The sequence below is a fragment of the Pan paniscus genome, chromosome 2, assembly GCF_029289425.2.
Source record: "Pan paniscus chromosome 2, NHGRI_mPanPan1-v2.0_pri, whole genome shotgun sequence".
In the NCBI taxonomy this organism is placed as follows: domain Eukaryota; kingdom Metazoa; phylum Chordata; class Mammalia; order Primates; family Hominidae; genus Pan; species Pan paniscus.
The window spans coordinates 160,972,868-160,997,023 of NC_085926.1; positions in this window are offsets into that span (position 1 = coordinate 160,972,868).

The following is a 24,156-nucleotide window of genomic DNA, read 5'->3' on the forward strand; positions in this document are numbered from 1 at the left end:
GATAACACATTAAAAAGAATGCTATGTGCTTGACATTGTGCTACATACTTTCTGCATATTATGGAACACAGGCAAAATTCAGAAACTTATGTCAATTACCAACTAGAAAAATTAAACACATATTCATTCATTGAATCAATAAAGTTTAGCTTAATTAATTTTTGATACTTACATAATTTTAGCATTTATATAATATACATCTCTTAAGACATAAATATATTAAACAAATTTATATATCTTGTAAATATATTTATAATATGTAATTGCACACTATATATTTATAATCTATAACCAAGTATCATACTATATATATTATAATTACACGTTATAATTATATAATACTTATAATATATTGATATATTAATTATATATAATATAATGTGCTATTATAATATATATGTAAATTGCCTCCTGAGCTAAATACATGAAATTCAGTGCACATATTTTTTTCTTTTTGCCTATGTATGCAGTTATTTTATTAAAATGTTATAATCTAATGGATTTACAATTTATTATTAAAATATTATTTTAAATTGCCCTGTGTCAAAAAATAAATGTATTATGAAAAATAGACACTCTCATTTATTCTTGATGAAAATGTAAATTTTTAAACTCTTTTGCAAGGCAATCTTGTAATTCTTACTTAAATGTTCAGTAAACACACACTGTAATTGTATATTGTATACATGTGTATACATATGTGAGTCATACATATATAAAGAGACACAAATAATTATCTATTTATTGACACGTGTTTTGTCATTAAATATGCATTCTGCATATCTTGTAATGGACAATTGGCTAAATAACATTGTCATAAAGTGTTAGCTATACGTTAGTTAAAAACAATTAGGCAGATTCAGCAGTTTAGCAATCTACCTCCCTCACTTTCTATCAATATGCTTAATAGAATGAGTTCTTTCATAAGAAAGAATTAGGAAACAAGTGATATAAAAGAGTCTACATACTACCCTTTGTGTTATAAAAAGTCCAAGCACATTCACAAATAATATTTAGCGCAAAATATATAAAATAAGAAAGATATAGTGGTTAATTTTGAAGAAAAAAACTGTCAACATTTGGGGAATTGAAATGGAGGACTTATTTTTAAATCTGCATTATTTTGTACTCATTGAATTTATTTAACCATATGTGTGTATATGTATGTGTATAAATATATGTGTATGTGTGTGTTTGTGTATGTACATATATATTTCCTAATTAATACCTCATGACTTTCAAATCAAATAGAATTATTTGAGAAATAAAGACATAAAAAATAAGTTAAAGAAACTGAAAGGCAAAGAAATAAAACCACTAAGGAGTCCCACTCTAAAAATACTTTTCCTTAGCAGCTTGGTCAGCAAATTCACCTATCATCAAGGATAAGTTCAATTTCAGCAGCTGTAGAAAACTATTTAAGTAGAAGATATCAATCACTACAGTGGGAAATATGGTAAAAGATTACATGTTGGTGTCACATTGAGATTTATGTCTAAATGAAGAAAACACGTGCATTGCCTGTGTTCCAGATCTCAAGGGCCAATATAACCTCCTCATGCTAGGATCAAAATGCTCTTAAATAACCAATTGAAAATTGAGTTTATTGTTTTGAAAGTACTGAATTCACTGAAACATTATCATAGCACAATAACTTTTTTTTTTTTTTTACTACCAAGGGAAACTTCTTAACTGAATTTAGTGTTATTTAATTTTATACTTTTAAGCTGAGTTTGAAAATACACCTGAGATAATAGGGACAGGCAGGATGGTTAAGGACATTTTTCAATACAGTAGCTCAGTCAGCAGCTCTGTCTGACCTTGGGCATATTTACCTTTTTTGTTCCTGCAGATGTTTATCTCACATAGGTCATAATTAACTGTCCATAGTCAGTAATTACACTTATTTTTTCCCATAAGATATAAGAATTAAGTTTAGCCTAATAATAAAGTAAGAATGAAGACCAACTTACCAGTTGCTCTAGTCTTCCTGAGTGACTCGTTTCATTCTAAGAAACCGGATACTGTCTTCTCATCCAATGACATGTGATGTATAACTTGACTATCGGTAAAAAAGAAAATATGGGGAAATCATGAGTTTAAAAAAATGGCTAGCTCTTTGTTCTTAGCAAATTATATTATCTCCTGCAACCAGTTTCTGCTATCACCAGTGAAAATTAAATAATCTCTTCCTGAGGAAGGTCATACTTTAAAGTTTTGTGATCATAATGTACCAAAATATACATATAAAGCTAGAAATGTGCCTAAAGTGATTCCTTGTCTTTTTAGTCAACATTAAACAACATGATAGACAAATGTCTACTCCGCTTCTTCCTTCTTAATAGTAAATTGCTTACTACTCTAAATAACCCAGGACCTTACTGCAAATCATATGGCAGCATGTGCATTAAAAGAAGCGATTGTCCACAATCTGCTAATGAGAGCTAATTCCAAATCAAAGAATAAAAGCTGTTTAATCACTTTTATTTTGTTATTTGTCATAGAAATTTTTGGTTAATTGCAATATTTATCACATTCACTTATTTAAGATGTCAAGGTTACTATTTATTTTTATTATTTTAAATATGTGAAAAATTAATGTTCAAAATTTCTAAAAAAAGAATTATAATTGTAAAAATTGTGTTTTTTCCTTTTTCTTAATATCCTTGGAACAGGACCATCATTTGCTCTATTCTTCTTATGACAAACACTGTGTTATAACAGTGTTTTAATTATATAATACAATAAATGTATTATATAAAAATAAACAACTGTAGTCCTCCCTTATCCATAGTTTTACTTTCACAGTTTTAGTTACTCATGGTCAATTTTGGCCTGAAAATGTTAAATGGAAAATTTCAGAAATGAACAATTTAGAAATTTTAATTTGTGCATTATGCTGAATAGTGTACTAAAATAGTGAGCTGCCCTGCTCCATCCCAACCAGGATATAAATCTTCATTTTGTCTAGTATACCCCTGCTGTCTATGCTACCCACTCCTTAATCCCTTAGTAGTCTTCTGGGTTATCAAATAGGCCATCACAGTATCACAGAGCTTGTTTTCAAGTAACAGTTATTTTTCTTAATAATGGCCCAAAGCACAAAGTAGTCATACTGACAATTTGGGTATGACCAAAAAATAACCTCATAAAGTGCTTTCCTAAAGTGAAAAGATAAAAGTTCTAGACTTAATATGGAATGAAAAAATATTTTATGATGACATTTTATCATCATTATGGTTTAGGTGACAGAAAAGAAGGGTTGGAAATAATGTTAGTACCATCTACAGAATCTGACATTTTATGCCAGAGAAATAACTTGTAGTAAGAAGTCTCTTAGAGGCTCCCTACGTCTTCATCTCTTGGTATTCACACCCTTGTTTAATACCCTTCCTTTAAGTATGGACTGGACCTAGTAACTCACTTCTAATGACTAAAATAAGACAAAAATTACAAATGTCACTTCTAATATTAGTGATAAAATGACAATGGCTTTCAGCTTGGACTCTCATATTGCTTGCTGACACTGAGGAAAGTAAGCTCTCCTTCAATGAGCTGGTCTAAGAAGTAAACCATATGACAAGGAACTGATATCTCTGGCCATCAGCCATGTGAGAGAAACTGGTAATGAATCATATCTGGAGTGAGCCTTGAGAGGAACACAGTCTTGGCAAAAACCTCAATAGATCCTAAGCTAGATAGAAGCAGCTAAATTGCACCAGGATTTCTGATCCACAGAAACTATGAGGTAATAAGCGTTTTCTGTTTTAAGCAGCTAGGTTTTGGGTAATTTGCTACTCAGAAACAGAAAACAAATGCTAATTTGTAGCCATTGATTTCCAGATAGAGATAGAAAAGTCTTGAGGGATCTATACAGAAAAAAATAAATTTCTAGAAATTGCATATTCAACGTTTTATAATTTGTTGATTGTTTTAGTAAATCACTTATGAAATTAAGATATTTACAATTCACAGCTATAAATTATCAAAATTTATAAACGTATAGAAAATTTATAATCTTACATACGGAGTATGATTTTAAAAATCTTTAACATACACTATTAGGAATATGAGCCAAAGAAAATCATTTTTCTTTTTAGTGCAATTATAACTTCAGGAATTCCTGTGGAACAAATGTAGCCATAATGGAATAAAGATAGAATTGAGAAAATAATCTTATTCTGCAGTTTGCAGAATAACAACAAACTGAGACAAAGTAAAACCAACAAAACAAAACAAAATAAACAAACAAAAAAATGATGATCTAGAAACATCACCAAATATTTTCTCAATATGAATTCCTACCACTATCATTTACCAAGAATTAAAACCTGACTTTTCTGTGCAATCTTATAAGAAATAATCCTCATATTGATTCCTCACATCAATTGGTCTTGAGTTCAGAATTTCTATTATTTATTCTTCAATTTGTTTTCCTTTAGTTATCAAAAATGTTTATTCCTTCAAAATGTGTGTGTTAGCTCATTAGAGATGTTTCCATTTTTATTCAGTTACATAGTATCTATTCAGTAAATCATTGTTTTATTAACAATTTTTGTGAAAATAGGCTTCGAAAGTGAACAGATAATTGTTTAAAATTCTTATGATTGTTAGATAATGCAAACAGAGTAAAAATATTGGAGCAAAAAATCAAGGTGATTAAAAATAATAACAGTAAAACCATCTGCATGGTTTTATTCTATATACTCAAAAGTACAAAACTGAAAATAATTGTAATCTTTAAAAGAAGGGGCAACAGTTCCATCCCCCCACAGGCTTGAAAGTACCTGATCCCATTCCCTGACCTCTCCCTGCTCCCAGTGCCTGTTCTGGGACAGAGCAAAGTTGTGGTAGAGCCTGGGGTCTGCTGCAACCTGGCTGGGTATGCACATGCTCAGAGTGATGCTGACACATTAGCCCCCCGCCACCTCAGCCTCCTCTGGCCTTTAGGCACCAACAAGCATGGGAGGAGAGTTGGGGGGCTGAGGGTGGCTCCTTGTGGATAGTCTGGGTACTGTGAATGGCATGTTAAAGGTTCCTAGGCAGGAAAGGGTGTGTCCCCAGTGAATCCCCTTTAGGCCAGTGATGGCCTGAAGCATGGGGACCTGGCAGCCAGTTCTGGGCAATGTCTGTGTCCCAGAGTGAGAACTTCACTGATGACCATTTGGCCAAACAGATGGTGCTTTCTTCAGGCCCACCCATGGCTGCCAATGGACTAATCAGGATGCACTTCCTCCACTCTGAGCACATAAAAATCTCAGAATCAGCCAGACTCACTCAGTCATCAGGAGTGACTGCATAAAGGAGCTACCAACTATAGGTCTCTCGTCTGCTGAGAGCAGGACACTTATCAGGAAAACACACCTGCAGAAAGTAGCTGCAAACTTGGGGTCTCCTGAAAGCTTTCCTCTTGCTGAATGCATTTCCTCTCCACCTTGCTCATCCTCCAGTTGTCTGCATACCTTATTCTTCCTGGACGTGGGACAAGGATGGTGGGCTTGAAAGAGCTGTAACACAAACAGAGCTGAAACACACCTCCTACTCACCACATTGCAGGTGATGAGAAGAAGAGAAAAGCTGTGGCCCTTCTGGGAGCCTTGACCTTGGAGTTCCCCAATCCAGGGCTGTGATATGTTGTACCATCCTTCTTGGGGTTTTGTCATTCCTGGCATCTCCAAACTTTAGGGTGCAATTGTGTTTCCCTTGTCCACATGCTGGTGCCTGCAGCAGAAGCCACTTCCAGTATGTCTGGTCCAGCTTCATCCTCACATGGAGCTAGCCCTGTGCTTGCACCTGTAACTGCCCACTCCACTGCAGTCAGTGCATGTGCCTGTGACCTGTGGCTGGATCCCATGCTTGCTGATTCACACACCTCTTGCCACTCTATGCCTGGCTCACCCTTGGCAAGCGTGGGATCTGGGTCTGTAGTGCAAACCAAACACAGCCTGCTGGGCTGAGTAGATGAAAAGAGCCCAGTGGGAACAAACAAAATCCAAGAAGAGGACCCAACAGCCACAAAGGTTTCTGGCTGGTGAAGCAACACCCTAAGAATCCCATGATTCTTGCCTACATGAAACATTGATCTGTTGCCTACATGAAACACACTTCACCTATAGAGACACACACAGACTGAAAATAAAGGGATGAAACATTCCATTCCAGGGGAAACCAAAAAAAAAAAAAAAAAGAAAAAAAGCATGAGTAACTATAGTTATATCAGAAAAAATATATTTCAATTCCAAAATTATAAGAAGAACAAAAGAAAGTCACTAGCATAATGATAAAGGAGTCAATTAAGAAAGACAATATAGCAATTTTAAATATATATGCACCCAACACTGGAGCACCCAGATATTTAAAAAATATATTATTAGAGCTAAAGAGAGCAATATGCCCCAATGCAATAATAGCTGGAGACTTCAACACCCACTTTCAGCATTGGGCAGATCTTCTAGACAGAAAATTAACAAAGAAACATCAGACTTAGTCTGCCCTAGAGGCTAAATGGATGTAATAGATGTTTACATAATATTTCATCCAAGGTCTGCAGAATACATTCTCTTCCTCAGCATACAGATCATTCTCATGAATAAATCATATGTTAAGTCACAAAACAAGTCTTAAAGATTAAAAAAAAAACAGAAAAAATACCAAGCATCTTCTCTGACCACAGTGGAATAAAACTGGGAATCAATAACAGGAGGAATTTTAGGCTCTATACAAATACTTGAAAATTAAACAGTATGCTACTGAATGACTAGTGAGTCAAGGGAGAAACTTAGAAGGAAATTGAAACATTTCTTTAAACAAACAATAATGGAAACACAACACACCAAAACCTGTTGGATACAACAAAAGCGGTACTCACAGGGAAGCATATAGCTATAAGTGCCTATATTGAAAAAGAGAAAAAAATCTTCAAATGATTAATCTAACAATGCATGCTAATGAGTTAGAAAGCAAGAGTAAACCAAACCCAACATTAGTCGAAACAAAAGAAATTATAAAGATCAGAGCAGAAATAAATGAAATTGAAATGAAAAAATGCAAACTATCAATGAAACAAAAGTTTGCTTTTTGAAAAGTTAAACAACAGTGACAAATCTTTAACCAGATTTACTATGAAAATAAAAGAGGATATCCAAATAGATAAAATCAGAAATGAAAAAGGAGACTTATCAGCTTATACTGAAGATATTCAAAGATTATTCATGGCTACTCTGAGCAGCTATGCTCAGGGAAATATGAGAAAATCTAGAAGAAATGGACATATTCATAGATACATTTGACCGCCCAAAATTGAACCTGAAAGAAATCCAAACCTGAACAGACTAATAACAAGTAAAGTATTTGAAGGCATAATTAAAGGTCTCCCAGTAAAGAAAATCCCAGGACCTGGATGGCTTCATTGCTGATTTCTACCAAACATTTTAAGAAGAACTAATAGCAATCTTACTTAAACTTTTCAGAAAAACAGAAGAGGGAATACTTTCAAATGTATTCTGTGATGGCAGCATTACTATAATTACCAAACCAGAGGAAGACACATTAAAAAATAAAACTACAGGCCAATATCTCAGGTGAATATTGATGCAAAAACCCTCAACAAAATACTAGCAAACCAAATTCACCAATGCCTTGGAAAGATTATTCAGCATGACCAAGTGGAATTTATCACTAGATGCAAAGATGGTTTAATATATGAAAACCAATCAACATGATACATCAACAGAATGAAGAATAAAACCACATGATCATTTCAATTGATGCTGTAAAAGCATTTGATAAAATTAAACATACCTTCATGATGGAAACTTACAAAAAACAGGGTATAAAAAAATATATCTCGACATAATAAAATTAATATATAACTGACTCACAGCTAGTATCATAATGAATAGGGAAAAATTGAAAGCCTTTTCTCTTCTAATATCTGGAACATAAAAAGGATGCCCACTGTCACCACTGTTACTCAGTATAGTACTGGAAGTCCTAGCTAGAGCAATAAGACAAGAGAATGTTATAAAGGGCATCTAAATAGGAAAGAAAAGTCAAATTATTCTTGTTTGCCGATGATATAGTTTTATATTTGGAGAAAAACTAAAGACTCCACAAGGAAACTGTTAGAACTGATAAACAAATTCAATAAAGTTTCAGGATACAAATCAACATACGAACGTAAGTATCATTTCCATATGCCACACTGTATAATATTTAAAAAACCCATTTACAATAGCCTCAGATAAAATTAAATACATAGAAATTAATTTAATCAAAGAAGTTAAATATCTCCAAAATTAAAACTATAAAACACTGATGAAGAAAATTGAGGAAGATACCAAAAATTAGAGAATATTTTGTGCTCGTGTATTGTAATAATCAATATTTTTTTAATGTCCATACTCCCCAAAGAAATATACAGATTCAATGCAATCTTTATAAAAATGCCAAAGACCTTCCTCACAGAAATAGAAAAAATAAAATAAAATTTGTATGGCACCACCAAAGACTCAGAATAGCCAAAGCTATTCTAAGCAAAAAAAAAAAAAGAAAAAAAGAAAAAAAAAAAAGCTGGGTGACTCACATTACCCAACTTCAAATTATACTACAGAGTTATACTAAACAAACCAGCATGATGCTGGCATAAAAACAGCCACATAGACTAATGGAACAGAATAGAGACTCCAGAAGCAAATCTGAACACCTACAGTAGGTTCATTTTTTAAAAAGTTGCCAAGAACATATAATTGAGAAAAGATAGTCTATTCAGTAAATGTCTTCCTTAAATGGTGCCGGGAAAACTGGATATCTGCATGCCAAAGAATGAAACTAGAGCCCTGTCTCTTGCCATACACAAAATCAAATGGAAATGGATTAAAGACTTGAAATTTAGGACATCAAACTATTTAACTACTACAATAAAACATTGGGGAAAATCTCCAGGACATTGGTCTGGACAAAAATTACTTGAGCAACACTCCGCAAACTCAGGCAACCAAAGCAAAAATGGACAAAAGGGATTTAATAAAGTTACAAAGCTTCTGCATAGCAAAGGACACAATCAACAAAGTAAAGAGACAACTCACAGAATGGGGGAAAATATTTACAAACTTCCCTTATGACAAGGGATTAATGACCATAATATATAAGAAGATCAAACCACTCTATAGGAAAGAATATAATAATCTGATTAAAAAATGGGGGAAATATATATATATATATATATATATATTTTTTTTTTTTTTTTTTTTTTTGAGATGGAGTGTTGCTCTGTCGCCTAGGCTGGACTGCAGTGGCGCCATCTCGGCTCACTGCAAACTCCGCCTCCTGGGTTCATGCCATTCTCCTGCCTCAGCCTCCCGAGTAGCTGGGACTACAGGCACCCGCCACCACGCCCCGCTAATTTTTTGTATTTTTAGTAGAGACGGGGTTTCACCATGTTTGCCAGGATGGTCTCTATCTCCTGACCTTGTGATCCGCCCACCTCAGCCTCCCAAAGTGCTGGGATTACAGGCGTGAGCCACCGTGCCCGGCCAAAATGGGGAAAATATTTGAATAGACATTCCTAAAAAGAAGACATACAAATGGTAAACAGCTATATTAAAAGATGTTCAACATTGGTCATCAGGGAAATGCAAATCAAAACTACAGTGAGATATCATCTCACCCCAGTTAAAATGGCTTATATTCAAAGACAGGCAATAACAAATGTTGGTGATGATGTGGAGAAAAGGGAACACTCGTATTCTGTTGATGCAAATGTAAAGTAATACAACCACTATGGAGAACAGTTTGGAGGGTCCTCAGAAAACTAAAACTTGATCTACCATATGATCTGGCAATCCCAGTGCTGTGTATATACCTAAAAGAAAGGAAATTCGTATATTGAAGAGATATCTGCCTTCCTATATTTGCTGCACCAGTGTTAACAATAGCTAAGATTTGGAAACAACCTAAGTGTCCACCAACAGATGAATGGGTAAAGAAAATGTGGTACACATTTGGAGTACTGTTAAGCCATAAAAAAGAATGAAATCCAGTCATTTGCAGCAACATGGATAGAACTGGAAATCATTATGTTAAGTGAAATAAGAAATGCACAGAAAGGCAAAGAATCTATGTTCTCACTTATTTGTGGAATCTAAAAATCAAATCAATTGAACTCAGGGACATAGAGATTAGAAGGATGGTTACTAGAGTTTGGGAAGTGTTGTGGGGTGCTGGGGGACAGACAGGGATCATTAATGGGTACCAAAAGAGTTGAAAAATGAATAAAACCTACTATTTGATAGCTCAATAGAGTAACTATAATCAATAATAACTTAATTGTGTATTTTAAAGTAACTTAAAAAAATGTAAATTGATTGTTTCTAACTCAAAAGATAAATGCTTGAGGGCAAAGATACCCCTTTCTCCATGATGTGATTATTTCACATTTCATATCTTTATCAAAACATCTGATGTAACACATGACTATATAAATCCACTAGGTACCCAAAATACTTTACAAAAATAAAAAAAACAAGGACAAAACAGAAAACTAAAACAAGGACAACTTTTTAAAGATTACATGATAATCAATATTCCAATTGATTAATTTACATCTATTTAGGAATTATGAAGGTCCAAATACTATGGGAGATTCAAGAGTTTAACTTACCTTATATGTTTAATACCTAGGTGGAACAATAAATTTATATATTTATAAATGATACATAATTGCATATAATACATAAATTACAATAATGAAGTCATTATCTTCAGTACTGTTTACTTTCTTTAGTGCAATACCAATTATATAGTCTCCCTAGGGCTGCTGCACTTCAACCAGTATCTTTAGGGTCTTTCAACAGACTGTGTAATATCCTACATTTTCTTAGCCTATTTTCTCCCTGTCATAAGTAAGAAAGCATACCTCGTCCAAAGGGAATTTTTATCCAAGTCTAAAATGCCACAACTAATTATGGGATGAATAACAATTTCCTAAAATTTTGCCTGACACCATATTTTCCAGCGTAAATGAAAACAGAAAAAAATCATATATAGTCACAAAGAAATTAAGAAATCTTGGATAAAGCCAGTCAGGTAAATGTATCCACCTCTTATACTTACTAAATTTGAAAGACAGTATACATGTAACTGGAACAATAACAAAAAAAAAACTCTTCTTTCAATGCATTTATTTTGGTCCTTTTTGAGCCCTGTAAGAAATTATGATGGCCCAGAATTGACTTCTACTTGCTTTCATGAGGTCACTCTAAAAACCAACATTATTTTATCTAGATGAAATACATTTTTATGTATTATAAAAATGTTATAATTATGAGGTTGATTTTAGAATAAGTGCTATGTGATGCAAGACTGTATATTCTGTTGATTTGGGATGAAGAGTTCTATAGAAGTCTATTAGACCTGCTTGGTCCAGAGCCGAGTTCAGTTCTGAATATTCTTGTTAATTTTTTGACAATAATTATTTTGACAATATTATTTTGTTAATAATATTGACAGTGGGGTGTTAAAGTCTCCCACTATTATTGTGTGGGAGTCTAAGTCTCTTTGTAGGTCTCTAAGAACTTGCTTTATGAATCTGCGTGTAATTTAAAGTAAAACACTCCTCAGGAAATGCAAAAGAATGAAAATCATAACAACCTCTCAGACAACAGTGCAATGAAATTAAAACTCAGTATTAAGAAACTCACACAAAACCACACAACGGCATGTAAACTGAACAACGTGATCCTGAATAACTACTGGGTAAATGACAAAATTAAAGCAGAAATAAATAAGTTATTTGAAACCAATGAGAACAGACACACAATGTACTAGAATCTGTGGGACACATCTAATGTAGTGTCTAGAGGGAAATTTATAGCACAAAATGCCCACAGGAAAAATTGGGAAATATCTAAAATCTAATAAAGAAGAAAAGAGAGAAACATCAAATAGACACAATAAAAAATGAGAAAGAAGAGATCACCACTGATCCCACAGAAATACAAACTACCATCAGAGAATATTATAAACACCTCTACACAAATAAACTAGAAAATCTAGAAGAAATGGATAAACTAATGGATACATACACCCTTCCAAGACTAAACCAGGAAGAAGTAGAATTCCTGAATAGACCAATAACAAGCTCTGAAATTGAGGCAGTAATTAATGGCCCACCAACCAAAAAAACTCCAGGACCAGGCGGATTCACAGCCAAATTCCACCAGAGGTCCACAAAGGAGCTGGTACCATTCCTTCTGAAACTATTTCAAACAACAGAAAAAGAGGGGCTCCTCTCTAACTCATTTTATGAGGCCAGCATCATCCGGATACCAAAACATGGCAGAGACACAATAAAAACAGAAAATTTCAGGCTACTATCCCTAATGAACATCAATGTGAAAATCCTCAATAAAATACTGGCAAACTGAATCCAGCAGCCCACTAAAAAGCTTATCCACCACAATCACATTGGCTTCATCTCTGGGATGCAAGGCTGCTTCAACATACACAAATCAATAAATGTAATCCATCACATAACCCGAACCGGTGACAAAAACCACATGATTATCTCAATAGATGCAGAGAAAGTATTCGGTAAAATTCAACATACTTTCATGCTAAAAACACTCAATAAACTAGGTATTGATGGAACTTATCTCAAAATTATAAAAGCTATTCATGACAAACCCACAGCCAATATCAGAATGAATAGGCAGAAGCTGGAAGCATTCCCTTTGAAAACCGGCATAAGACAAGGATACTCTCTGTCACCACTTCCTATTCAACATAGTATTGGAAGTTCTGGCTAGGGCATTCAGGCAAGAGAAAGAAATAAAGCATATTCAAATATGAAGACAGGAAGTCAAATTATCTCTGTTTGCAGATGACATGATTGTATATTTAGAAAACCTCATCATCTCAGCCCCAAAACTACTTAGGATGATAAGCAACTTCAGCAAAATCTCAGGATACAAAATCAATGTGCAAAAATCACAAGCATTCCTACACAGCAATAATAGACAAACAGAAAGCCTAATCACGAGTGAACTCCCATTCACAATTGCTACACAGAGAATAAAATACCTAGGAATACAACTTACAAGGGATGTGAAGGACCTCTTTAAGGAGTACTACAAACCACTGCTCAAGGAAATAAGAGAGGACACAAATAAAGGGAAAAACATTCCATACTCATGGATAGGAACAATCAATATTGTGAAAATGGCCTTAGTGCCCAAAGTAATTTATAGATTCAATGTTATTCCCATCAAGATAACATTGACTTTCTTCACAGAAATAGAAAAAACTACTTTAAACTTCATGGGGAACTAAAAATGAGCCAAGAACAACACTAAGCAAAAGAATAAAGCTGGAGGCATCACACTACCTGACTTCAAACTATACTGCAAGGCTACAGTAACAAAAACAGCATGATACTTGTGCCAAAACAGATACATAGACCAATGGAACAGAACAGAGGCCTCAGAAAAAAACACCACACATCTACAACCATCTGATCTTTGACAAACCTGACAAAAACAAGCAATAGGGAAAGGATTCCTCATTTAATAAATTGTGTTGGGAAAACTGGCTAGCCATATGCAGAAAACTGAAACTGGATCACTTCCTTACACCTCATACAAACATTAACTCAAGATAGATTAAGACTTAAAGGTATAACCTAAACCCACAAAAATCTGAGAAGAAAATCTAAGCAATACCATTCAGGACATAGGCATGAGGAAAGGCTTTATGACTAAAACACCAAAAGCAAGGACAACAAAAGCCAAAATTGATAAATGGGATCTAATAATACTAAAGAGCTTCTGCACAGCAAAACAATCATCAGCGTGAACAGACAACCTACAGAATCACAGAAAATGTTTGCAATCTATCCATCTGACAAAGGGCTAATACCCAGAATCTACTAAGAATTTAAACAAATTCAAGAAAAAGCAAACAACCCTATTAAAAAGTGGGCAAAGGATATGAACAGGCCCTTTTCAAAAGACATTTATGCAGCCAGAAAACATGAAAAAAGCTTATCATCACTGATAATTAGAGAAACGCAAATCAAAACCACAATGAGATACCATCTCACGCCACTAGAATGGCGATAATTAAAAAGTCAGGAACAACAGATGCTGGAGAGGATGTGGAAAAATAGGAATGATTATACACTGTTGGTGGGGTGTGAATTAGTTCAACCATTGGGGAAGACAGTGTGGCAATTCCTCAAGGATCTAGAACTAGAAATACTATTTGACCCAGCAATCCCATTACTGTGTATATATGCAAAGGATTATAAATCATTTTACTATAAAGACACATGCACACATATGTTTATTGCAGCACTATTCACAATAGCAAAGACTTGGAACCAGCCGAAATGCCCATCAATGATAGAATGGATAAAGAAAATGTGGCACATATACACCATGGAATACTATGCAGCCATAAAAAAAGAATGAGTTCATGTCCTTTGCAGGGACGTGGATGAACTGGTAACCATCATTCTCAGCAAACCAGCACGGGAACAGCAAAGTAACACAGGAACAGAAAACCAAACACTGCATGTTCTCACTCATAAGTGGTAGTTGAACAATTACAACATATGGGCACAGGGTGGGGAGCATCAAATACCAGGGCATGTCAGGGGTTAGGGGGGCAAGGGAGGGATAGCATTAGGAGAAATACCTAATGTAGATGATGGGTTGATGGGTGCAGCAAACCACCAATGCACATGTATACCTATGTAACAAACCTGCACGTTCTGCACATGTATCCCAGAACTTAAAGTATAATAAAAATAAATAAATGAATATGATTAAAATAAACTATTGTTTAGAAAAAATGTTATAATTGTTATTATTTATTACATTTCGTGGGGTTTAGTGTGTGGAATAGTGGAAATAATTTTCTGTCTTATATTGATTAATACAATTTTATTCGTCTTGTACAATTAGTTCTTTTTATCTCATAGGCATCGGAAATTGTGATATTGGCAAGGTTCCTTTTCCTCCCAGCCACACTTAATTGGCCACTTTAGAAAGCTTAGTGTAAAATCACTTGTTCCATATCTCTCACCCTGGCTTTACTCTCAGTCCAAGTATTAAAGAGGAATGTTGTTTTCTTCACCCTAGCATCTAACTTATTGATATTTTTCAAGTTGAAAATTGATAAAATTATGTCTCTCTGATGCTAATATACATTTCTTATTAACAGATACAGATGAACAGCTTTTAATGTCTTAAAATTCATTAATGTTTCTTATTGATTGAAAAATTTATTTTTGTATTTCACACATACAATTGTGGCTTCTTCCCCTATTTCTCTTAAAGAGCTCTTCTATATTACGTAAATTACTTGTCTCTCGGTCATAGATATCAAAAATTATATTATTTTATTTTTCTTTTTATTCTATTTTCTTTAGCACATTTGCTGAATATTTATCAAAGTAAATCTTATTAATAATGGATAAATGTTATTAATATTTTTATTTTGTACAAAATATCTTTTAATATTAATTGCTTATTAATTTATTCATGTATTTTCATTAGAACGTTTCTCTTGTAGACAACATAAAATTGGATTTTGTTTTTCTATCAATTCCAATAATTTCTTATTTTTATTGAAAGGCCCTATTTAAATTTAATGTAAATATAGTATGATTAAATTTAGCTGTTTTTTTTTTTGCTGTCTGTTTTATAATTCTCTCATCTAATTGTATTTGTTGTAGTGGTTCTTTTTTTTAATTTCTATATTCCTGTCTTCTTTTCTGTTAAATATGTTTAATATTCCATATCAATGCTTAAATTTGCTTTCCAGTTACAACAATTGGCATTATTTTTAAATTGTTAATATCTTGATTAAAATATTCACTTTATCATTACAATTTACTTAAAGTTAGTATTGTTAAAATATAGACATTTTACAAGAGTACATATTTTTCTTTGGTGTCTTCTTGATTTTCTTTTCATCCTTGACTTTCAGAAGTGTTACTATAATAAGCTCAGTTATATTTTATTTAATAATTTTTGATTATTTGGATTACTATGAGCTAATGCTAATCATCTTATTTAAATGTTTTAGGCCATTATTTATGAAAATAAATTTTCTGTCTCTCAGCTCAGTTTTGCTCTTGGATTTATCTGAGACAAATTATGTGTTTGACAACTTAATTTTTTCTCTCATGTCTCTCAGGCTCTGTTTATTTTTCTTCAAACATTTTCTTTATATTATTCAAGATAAATGTTCATCTTAAGCAATTAACAAATTCCCTGACTTTTTCTTCTGTTATCAGCAATCTGCTTTTGTCAATATAGTGAATTTTTTAAAAAGATAATTATTGTATATTTTAGTTTTGGAATTTTCATTTGGTTATTTTTTATAGTTTATATGTCTTTTTGTCTTTTTTTTCTGTCCACTTACTCATTAAGACCAGATTTTCCTTTAATACTTTGAAAATATTTCTAGTTATTTAAATATAGTCACAATAGCTAGTTTATTTGTCTGACATAATAAGTACATGAAGTCAGTTTCTATTTTGTTGCCCCTTTTTCTTTTTTTTCCTGATTGTGGTCACATTTTCTGTTTGTACTCATGTATAATGAATTTTATTTGAAAACTGGACTTAGGGGTTAATGTGACTTAATGGCTTTTAAATGTTCAGGTGTTTGTTTGTTTTGTTTTGTTTTAGTAAGGTAATCTAGTACAAACGGCAAAATTGATCTCCTCATTGGTGACTATTGATGTGCCTGCTCTGTTATTTCAGCTTCCAGCCCCTATTTTCCTTTCATGACCTCCTTTACAATTTACAATCATTGCTATACTAGTTTAAGGTATTAGAGAATGGAGTTTAGGGCTGATAGAGCCCCAAAATTAAAGTGGAAATTTAGCCATTTTAATTTCTTTGGAATTACATGATTACAGAATAAAGTTTAACAGTTTTTTAAAATTGTTTTTGGACTTAGCACATCCCTCAATAGTTTTATTCTGTCAATTTCTTTCTGTGATTACTCTACTAACAAGAGTTACACAAGATCAATTTATTCAATTTTGTTTCCCATTTTAAAAGACTGATTTTTAAATTTTGTTTAAATCTACATTTATGTAATGTGTCATCACCTCACTCTAAATCTATACAACAAAGTGCATTGAGAGAAATCTGGTTTTAATCTATGGTCTTCGGTCCATGGTCTCTGTCTTACTTTATGGTTTATCTCTTTTTTAAATGTTAGTATTCATTGTATTATTTATTTAAAAAGGAAATTATATATATATATATGTATAGTCATTTTGGCACAGTGCATTTACACATCAATATACAGAAAATTAATGTTTACATTTTGTTTTGAATCTGCAGGGAAAAACCTCAACAACCCCCCCCCCCCAAAATCCATATACTATTTTACATTAACTTTTGCTTTAATATAATAATACAATCAGAACTCAATGACTGATTCTAATTATTTTAAAATTGTTGAGTCCTATGTAAAGGTCCAGAATGCAGTATATATTTGCCATGGCATATATTTCATAATATCTTGAAAAATGTGTATTATGGTTTTTTGGATATGTTGCCCAATAGATGTCAATTATATTCTATTGAGTGTTTTGCTTCACATATGTTAGTAGCTCTAGTGTTTGGTGCATACACATTTAGAATTGCTACACCATCTTGGTTTATTGATCCTATAATTATTTCATATTGCTCCCTCTTTCTGGTAAGTTTCTTTGCTCTGAAGTCTACTTTACCAAATAGTAATAAAATAACCCTTGCTTTCTTATGATTAATGTTTACAAGACACTTCTCTTTTCATCCCTTGGCTTTCAACATATTTATAAGATATTTGAAGCAAATTTCTTGTGAACAGCCTATGGTGGTCCCACTAATATACTCTGATAATATCCTCGCTTTAGTTGGTATATTTAGAGTAGTTATATTTAGTGTAATTATTAATATGCTAGTGCTAAAGTCTGCCTTGCTCTCTCTCTCTCTATATATATATATATCACCTCATTCATATATGTATATTTATTGTTTGTTTGTTTCCCTGTTTTTATTTTTTCTGTTTTCCCTCAGGATAGGATACTTCAACTTTGATTTTTATTTATCTATAAGTATTTTGAAGTATATTTCTGTGTCTAAAAATGTTGAATTTGAGTCATTTTTAAAATTATCTTTGGTGCTTATTTTGTATATTTTCTGTCTTCTTTTGACCAACATACTTTGAAAAACATACTAAAAATTATTTAATTCATTTTTGTTGAAAGAGCTCTACATTCTTTGGAAATATAAAATAAGGTTTACCTATTTAAAATGCCATCTATCTATCATCTGTCTATCATCTATCTGTATATATGTATTATATATTATATTATGTATTATTATATATTATATATTATATGTATTATTATATATTATATATGTATTATATTAACATTTTTGCTGTCACATATAGTATTTTTATATCATATCTTAATGTAGCTGCATCTATTTTCTAATGTATAAACTTATTTTAGTTTCTAGTTAAAAGATTTTCTGGCTTTATAAAGCAAGGTATTTTTATACCTTTAAATTTGAGAATATACCTACTTTTAAAATGTTAATAGAACACTTAAAAATGTCTATACATTAGGGCCAGGAGTGGTGGCTCACACCTGTAATCCTAGCACTTTGGGAGTCCAATATGGGTGGATTGCTTGAGCTCAGTAATTGAAGACCTGTCTGAGCAACATGGCGATACCCCATCTGTACTAAAAATGCAAAAAAATTTCCCTGATATAGTGACGTGCATCTGGAATCCCAGCTACTTGCGAGGCTGAGATGGGAGGATCACTTGAGCCCGGGAGGAGGAGGTTGCAGTGGGCCAAGGTCATGCCCCTGCACTCCAGCCTGAGTGATAGAGCAAAATAAATGCTCTATCTCAAAATAAAATAAATAAATAAACAAATAAAAATAAAAAATTGACATATTAAGCCACAAAATCCTTAACAAATCTGGAAATAAGTTAAATTTAACTTTATGTTAATACAATAAATATAACTTTAAATATGAATTTACATTAAAGCATAAAAACTAAGATAAAAACACAAATATGCAGCATCTTAAACTATTTGTAAAAGTCACATAAGCATATTCTGTTAAAGAATGTTGGGTTAGCTTCAAAATACTAAAGATGAAAACAACATTTTTCTAAAGTCTTAACATTTTGTTAAAGAATAGCTTACATTAAAGATCATATAATTAATGCTGTTAATAAATAAGAAAGATGAGATAAATTGAACATTTATGTAAACAACTTAATACATAAGACTAAGAATGAGGATAGCATGCATAGAAGAGAATGACTTTACCTGCACTATTTTTAATTTTACAATAAGTATTATTCACGTTACTCAAATACAAAAAAAGAAAGATATGACAATTCACTACAAAGGAAAGCAGTTCAATAAAGACAAATTTTAGAATGAGTAAATTAGAAGCAGAAATGTAGTTGAGTTCGTTAATGAGCATAAAACATATTCTTAAAGAAATATAAACAATTTGTTCTTCCAATTTAAAAGCTCGTCAGTGACCATTATGCAAAATTTAAAATAAAGTTGGGGAAATATTTTATTATGCAAAATTTTGCTTTATTTAAAAATTTTATAGAAAATATTTAATAAAATAACTTATTGGGGGTGCTTAATTTTATAAATTTCAGGCAGTTCCTCAACATGTTTGAAATAATAATTTTTAAAAATCTGTAAATGATTGACACATTACCTGAGAACCATTAATATATATCACCTTATAAATATTTGAACTTCTATCTGTACTTAGTTTATGTGAACCACCTTCATTTTTATTTTTACACTAAGTAGGAATCATGTAAATTCTAATCTTACAACACATTACTTTTTGCCCTGGAACAGACACATACACACACACACACACACACACTCATAAATACACACACTCCTCTTCTCTTCATTTCTTCTTTGTACTCACTGGCTGAAGATTTTATTTTGCTTCATGGTTTAAGTATCTCCTATAGTTAAAAATTTCCAATTTTTTTACACTAAATCTTAGATTCAGGTTTGTATGTTCAGTAACTTACTTGACTTCTAGTAGACACAACTTACCTAATCCGTGGGAAATTGAACTGTTCTCCCTTTAAATCTGCTCGTCTTAATTTTTCCAATACAGTAAATAGAATATATCTCTTACGCTTTTCAAGTCAACATCTTACAATGGTACTTTCTTTCTCTATATACAAACAAACTACCAAGAAACATTCACACTCTATCAAGAAAGAGCTCCAATGTATTCAGTGTGCAACCATTTTTCACATACCTTTTCACTGACTATAAGATACATATATGATCTGGTCCTCTTCTAACTTTTTTGATTCTTTTTTAAATTTTCTCCTCTTAAACCATTCTATTATATCTACACTTGCATTCTTGATTTTCTTCAAGCTATTGCCCTTCTAATTTATAGCACTTGCTAATATCTGCTGTATTACCTGTTTTTGTATATTGATTTCCCGTTTTCTTAAATACAGCCTTACTTAATCACTCCTATATGCCCATAGCTTGGAATTATGGGTGGCACATAGTTATTTGTAAAACATTCATTACATTCATTAAAAATTGAGTAGTGAAATACCTAATCATTCCCAAATGAAAGTGCCTATGATGTTCAAAGAAAGATGTATTTCTAAAATTAGAGTAGGGACATTGGTCTCAATCTTCTAATATTAAAAGGGGGCAAAAATCTGGCATAGTCAAGTATAGAAAACATTCTATGACAGAGAAATGAGGTCTACTGGTCATGTCTCCACGCCACATATGATGGTCTAGTATCTTCTTGCAAAAAAGCAGCATGGCTTAATTTCAAGAGAGAAATTAAGGTTGCGAAAACAAGAGGATAAGTTAATGGAAGAAATAAAAATAAATTGTTGTGATTCTGTTACATGCCAGACAATGTGTTTAGTGGTAGTATAAATAGTATTTCAAAATATCCTTTATTTTTTCAGAGCAGTTATTGAAATTCAGTTGTTCAGATTTATTTAATAACAAGTTACGGATGAAACAATGTAAGGGTGACTAGTGGGGATGGAAATGCTGTTCTGTCTAATCTCAGAATTCGTGTTATTTGCTCAAAACCAAGTTACCTCTTGCCTGGATAATTTATGTGAGATGATTTGCAATACAAGATGAATCTTGTTTATTTTGAAATCACTAATGTAGTCAAAGAGGCATTCCAGGTTTTGAAGAATATATAATATGAGGCAGAATAAAATTCAGACACTTTTCAAAGGTGAGATAAAACATCAACATCAGTCAACCCAACAATAAAACCACAACAGAAAACCCAACCAACAAACATTGATAATAGTTTTCTTTACACGACCTATAGTTGAAATGTAGGATGCATGTCAAATTAAGCTGTTATCAGGAGTCAGTATGCATTATCTCCCACATTATTTGGAGGCCATATAGAGACTCTTTTACAGAGCTATTAACCAGGTATTCAGAAATACAGGCTGCCTTTTTGATGTACATGTATAAAATTAAGACATAAAATTACTACTTTAAAAATTCTTCTAGTAGTTTTTTGTTTTACACCAACTATTCTTTCTTTTATTTTTTTTCTTTTTTCGTTTTTCTTTTTATCTTTTTTTTTTTTTTTTTTTTTTTGAGACAGTCTCACTCTGTCACCCAGGCTGTAGTGCAGTGGCACGATCTTGGCTCACTGCAACCTCTGCCTCCTGGGTTCAAGTGATTCTCCTGCCTCAGCCTCCCAAGTAGCTGGGATTATAGGTAACTGCCACCACGCCCAGCTAATTTTTGTATTTTTAGTACAGACAGTGTTTTGCCATGTTGGCCAGTCTGGTCTCGAACTCTTGACCTTATGCGATCAGCCTGCCTCAGCCTCCCAAAGCGCTGAGATTACAGGCGTGAGCCACCTCGCCCGGCTGACTATTCTTAAATGTGATGGTGAGCCCAACTATTAAAAATATTCAAAGAGTCATCTAGAGCAAAATTTGACATTATCATTTTTGCAGTAAAGATGCTGGATTTCTGGGGTGATTTATACCATTAATACCAAAAATTGTTATAGAGATCAATATGAAAATGAATGGATGCGGCTAGGATTCTAAATTGAAGTGCTTGGCTAGGTTTCACTGGGAAGTGTGTTTTCCACATGGTGCCCAAACAGGTGAGGAGAAATTCTGATGTGCTTGAAAATGTATCTGAAACTGAGAATTAAGGCAAATAGCTGTATTGTATTTCTATCTAGTAATTTCATTACAGGAGTAAAGTCCATCCAAATATTACCTAAAGAAATGTTCCTAGTTTGATTCATTATTTACTTACTATGTTCCTAAAAAGTCATTATTTATGAATATGTAAGGCAATAATAAGTTTTAGACACAATTCAGTGAGTATATCTATAAATATCCTAATTTTTCAAATGCTTTTCAAGTGAGCCGTAATTCCTTACTCATACATCGTTAAAGTTAAATACAGTTTCTGTAACATTCATTTTAGATTTACATTAAAGTCACAATTTTACTTTTTTTTTGAAAAATGTGATTAGACACTTCATTAATTAATGGATTAGGTAAAGTTTTTGACATGTTTTTATACTCTGAATGCTTATATATGTTGAAATCCTGGCCCTAAATATTGTGGTATTAGGAGGTGGGCCCTTTGGAGATAAGTCATGAGAGTGAAGCTCTCATGACTGGGTTTAGTGCCCTTATAAAAGGGACCCCAGAGAGCTCTCTCATTCTTTTCCCACCATGTGAAGATACAATGAAAGTAGCCTCCAAAACTTTGAGAAATAAATTTCTGTTGTTCACAAGACATCCTGTTTATGGTACTTTATTATTACATTTGAACTACTAAGGCAGATGTTTATTTTATATTTATATTTTTCATGGAGTCATATTTTAACCCTTTTGAATATTATATTTTTAAATGTATGCTCAAAAGAGAAGAAAAATGCTGGCTGGAAAATCTGCACTGTGTCATATCCAAAAGCTGATAATAGAAGGGTGAACAATGAGCTCATCTGCTAAGAGAAATGAAAATAAGAAGGAATCAAATGGAATGAACCATTCAAAGAAAGTGTTTCTAAAGAAAAAATATGCAGAATGAGAGAGGAATGGTATTTACCTTTCCTGTCAATCTTAGATGGGTGGCATTGGGGTAGGGTATAGTGCTTAAGTGACCTTGGCAGAATAAGGAAAGGTATAGATTCGTCAATTTTTGAAAGTGATTGACAGGTTTGTAAAAATACTCATATTTTAAAGTTCAAGAGCCCTTTGCTACTAAATAAATATGATCTCATAAGAGATAATACCAACTAGTTTAATTCACTGTTTTTCATGTTCTTATTTACGTGCCTTTATATTATCTACACTGTCTGCTCCTTGATAGCAGGGACTTTATCTGAATCACCACTGTATATGCAGAGCCCATCAAGGAAGCTTGGAAAAAACAGATGATCAATAATGACTGCATGAATGAATACGGGAAAATGCCAATTTGTCTACTGTCTTCAACCCACGAATTTGGTCTACTTTCAATATCTTATCTTCTGTCTTCTGTGACTCAAATGGTACCTGAATCTCAGGCTTTCCGTTATTCTTTTTAATTTTTTTTTATTTTACTTTAAGTTCTGGGATACATGAGCAGAACGTGCAGGTTTGTTACATGGGTATACATGTGCTATGTGCATGCAGGGCTGAAAACCTAGATGATGGGTTGATAGGCTTTCTGTTATTCTAATACAATGTGTTGTTTTCTTGTAGCCACCTGGTTCTCCATCTCCTACATATTAGTAAGTACCTGAAGAATAGATACTTTATTTAACTGTTGTAAGCATCACCTAGAAACTGGTACAAAATAGTGTCAATAAATATTTGGTGAACTCAACTGAATGTGTTGCCACAGATTAATAATTATTGAGATTAAAAATTACCAATTATTAATCAACATAAACAGATCTTGATAAATTCCTTTGTCTATACTACTTCCTCTCATTTTACATTACCTTATATATCCCAACACTTTGCTGAATTTATAAATTCACAATTTTCAATAGCTGATTGTCAAACTTATATTGATAATCTCTTATTCAATACCTATAAACTTTTG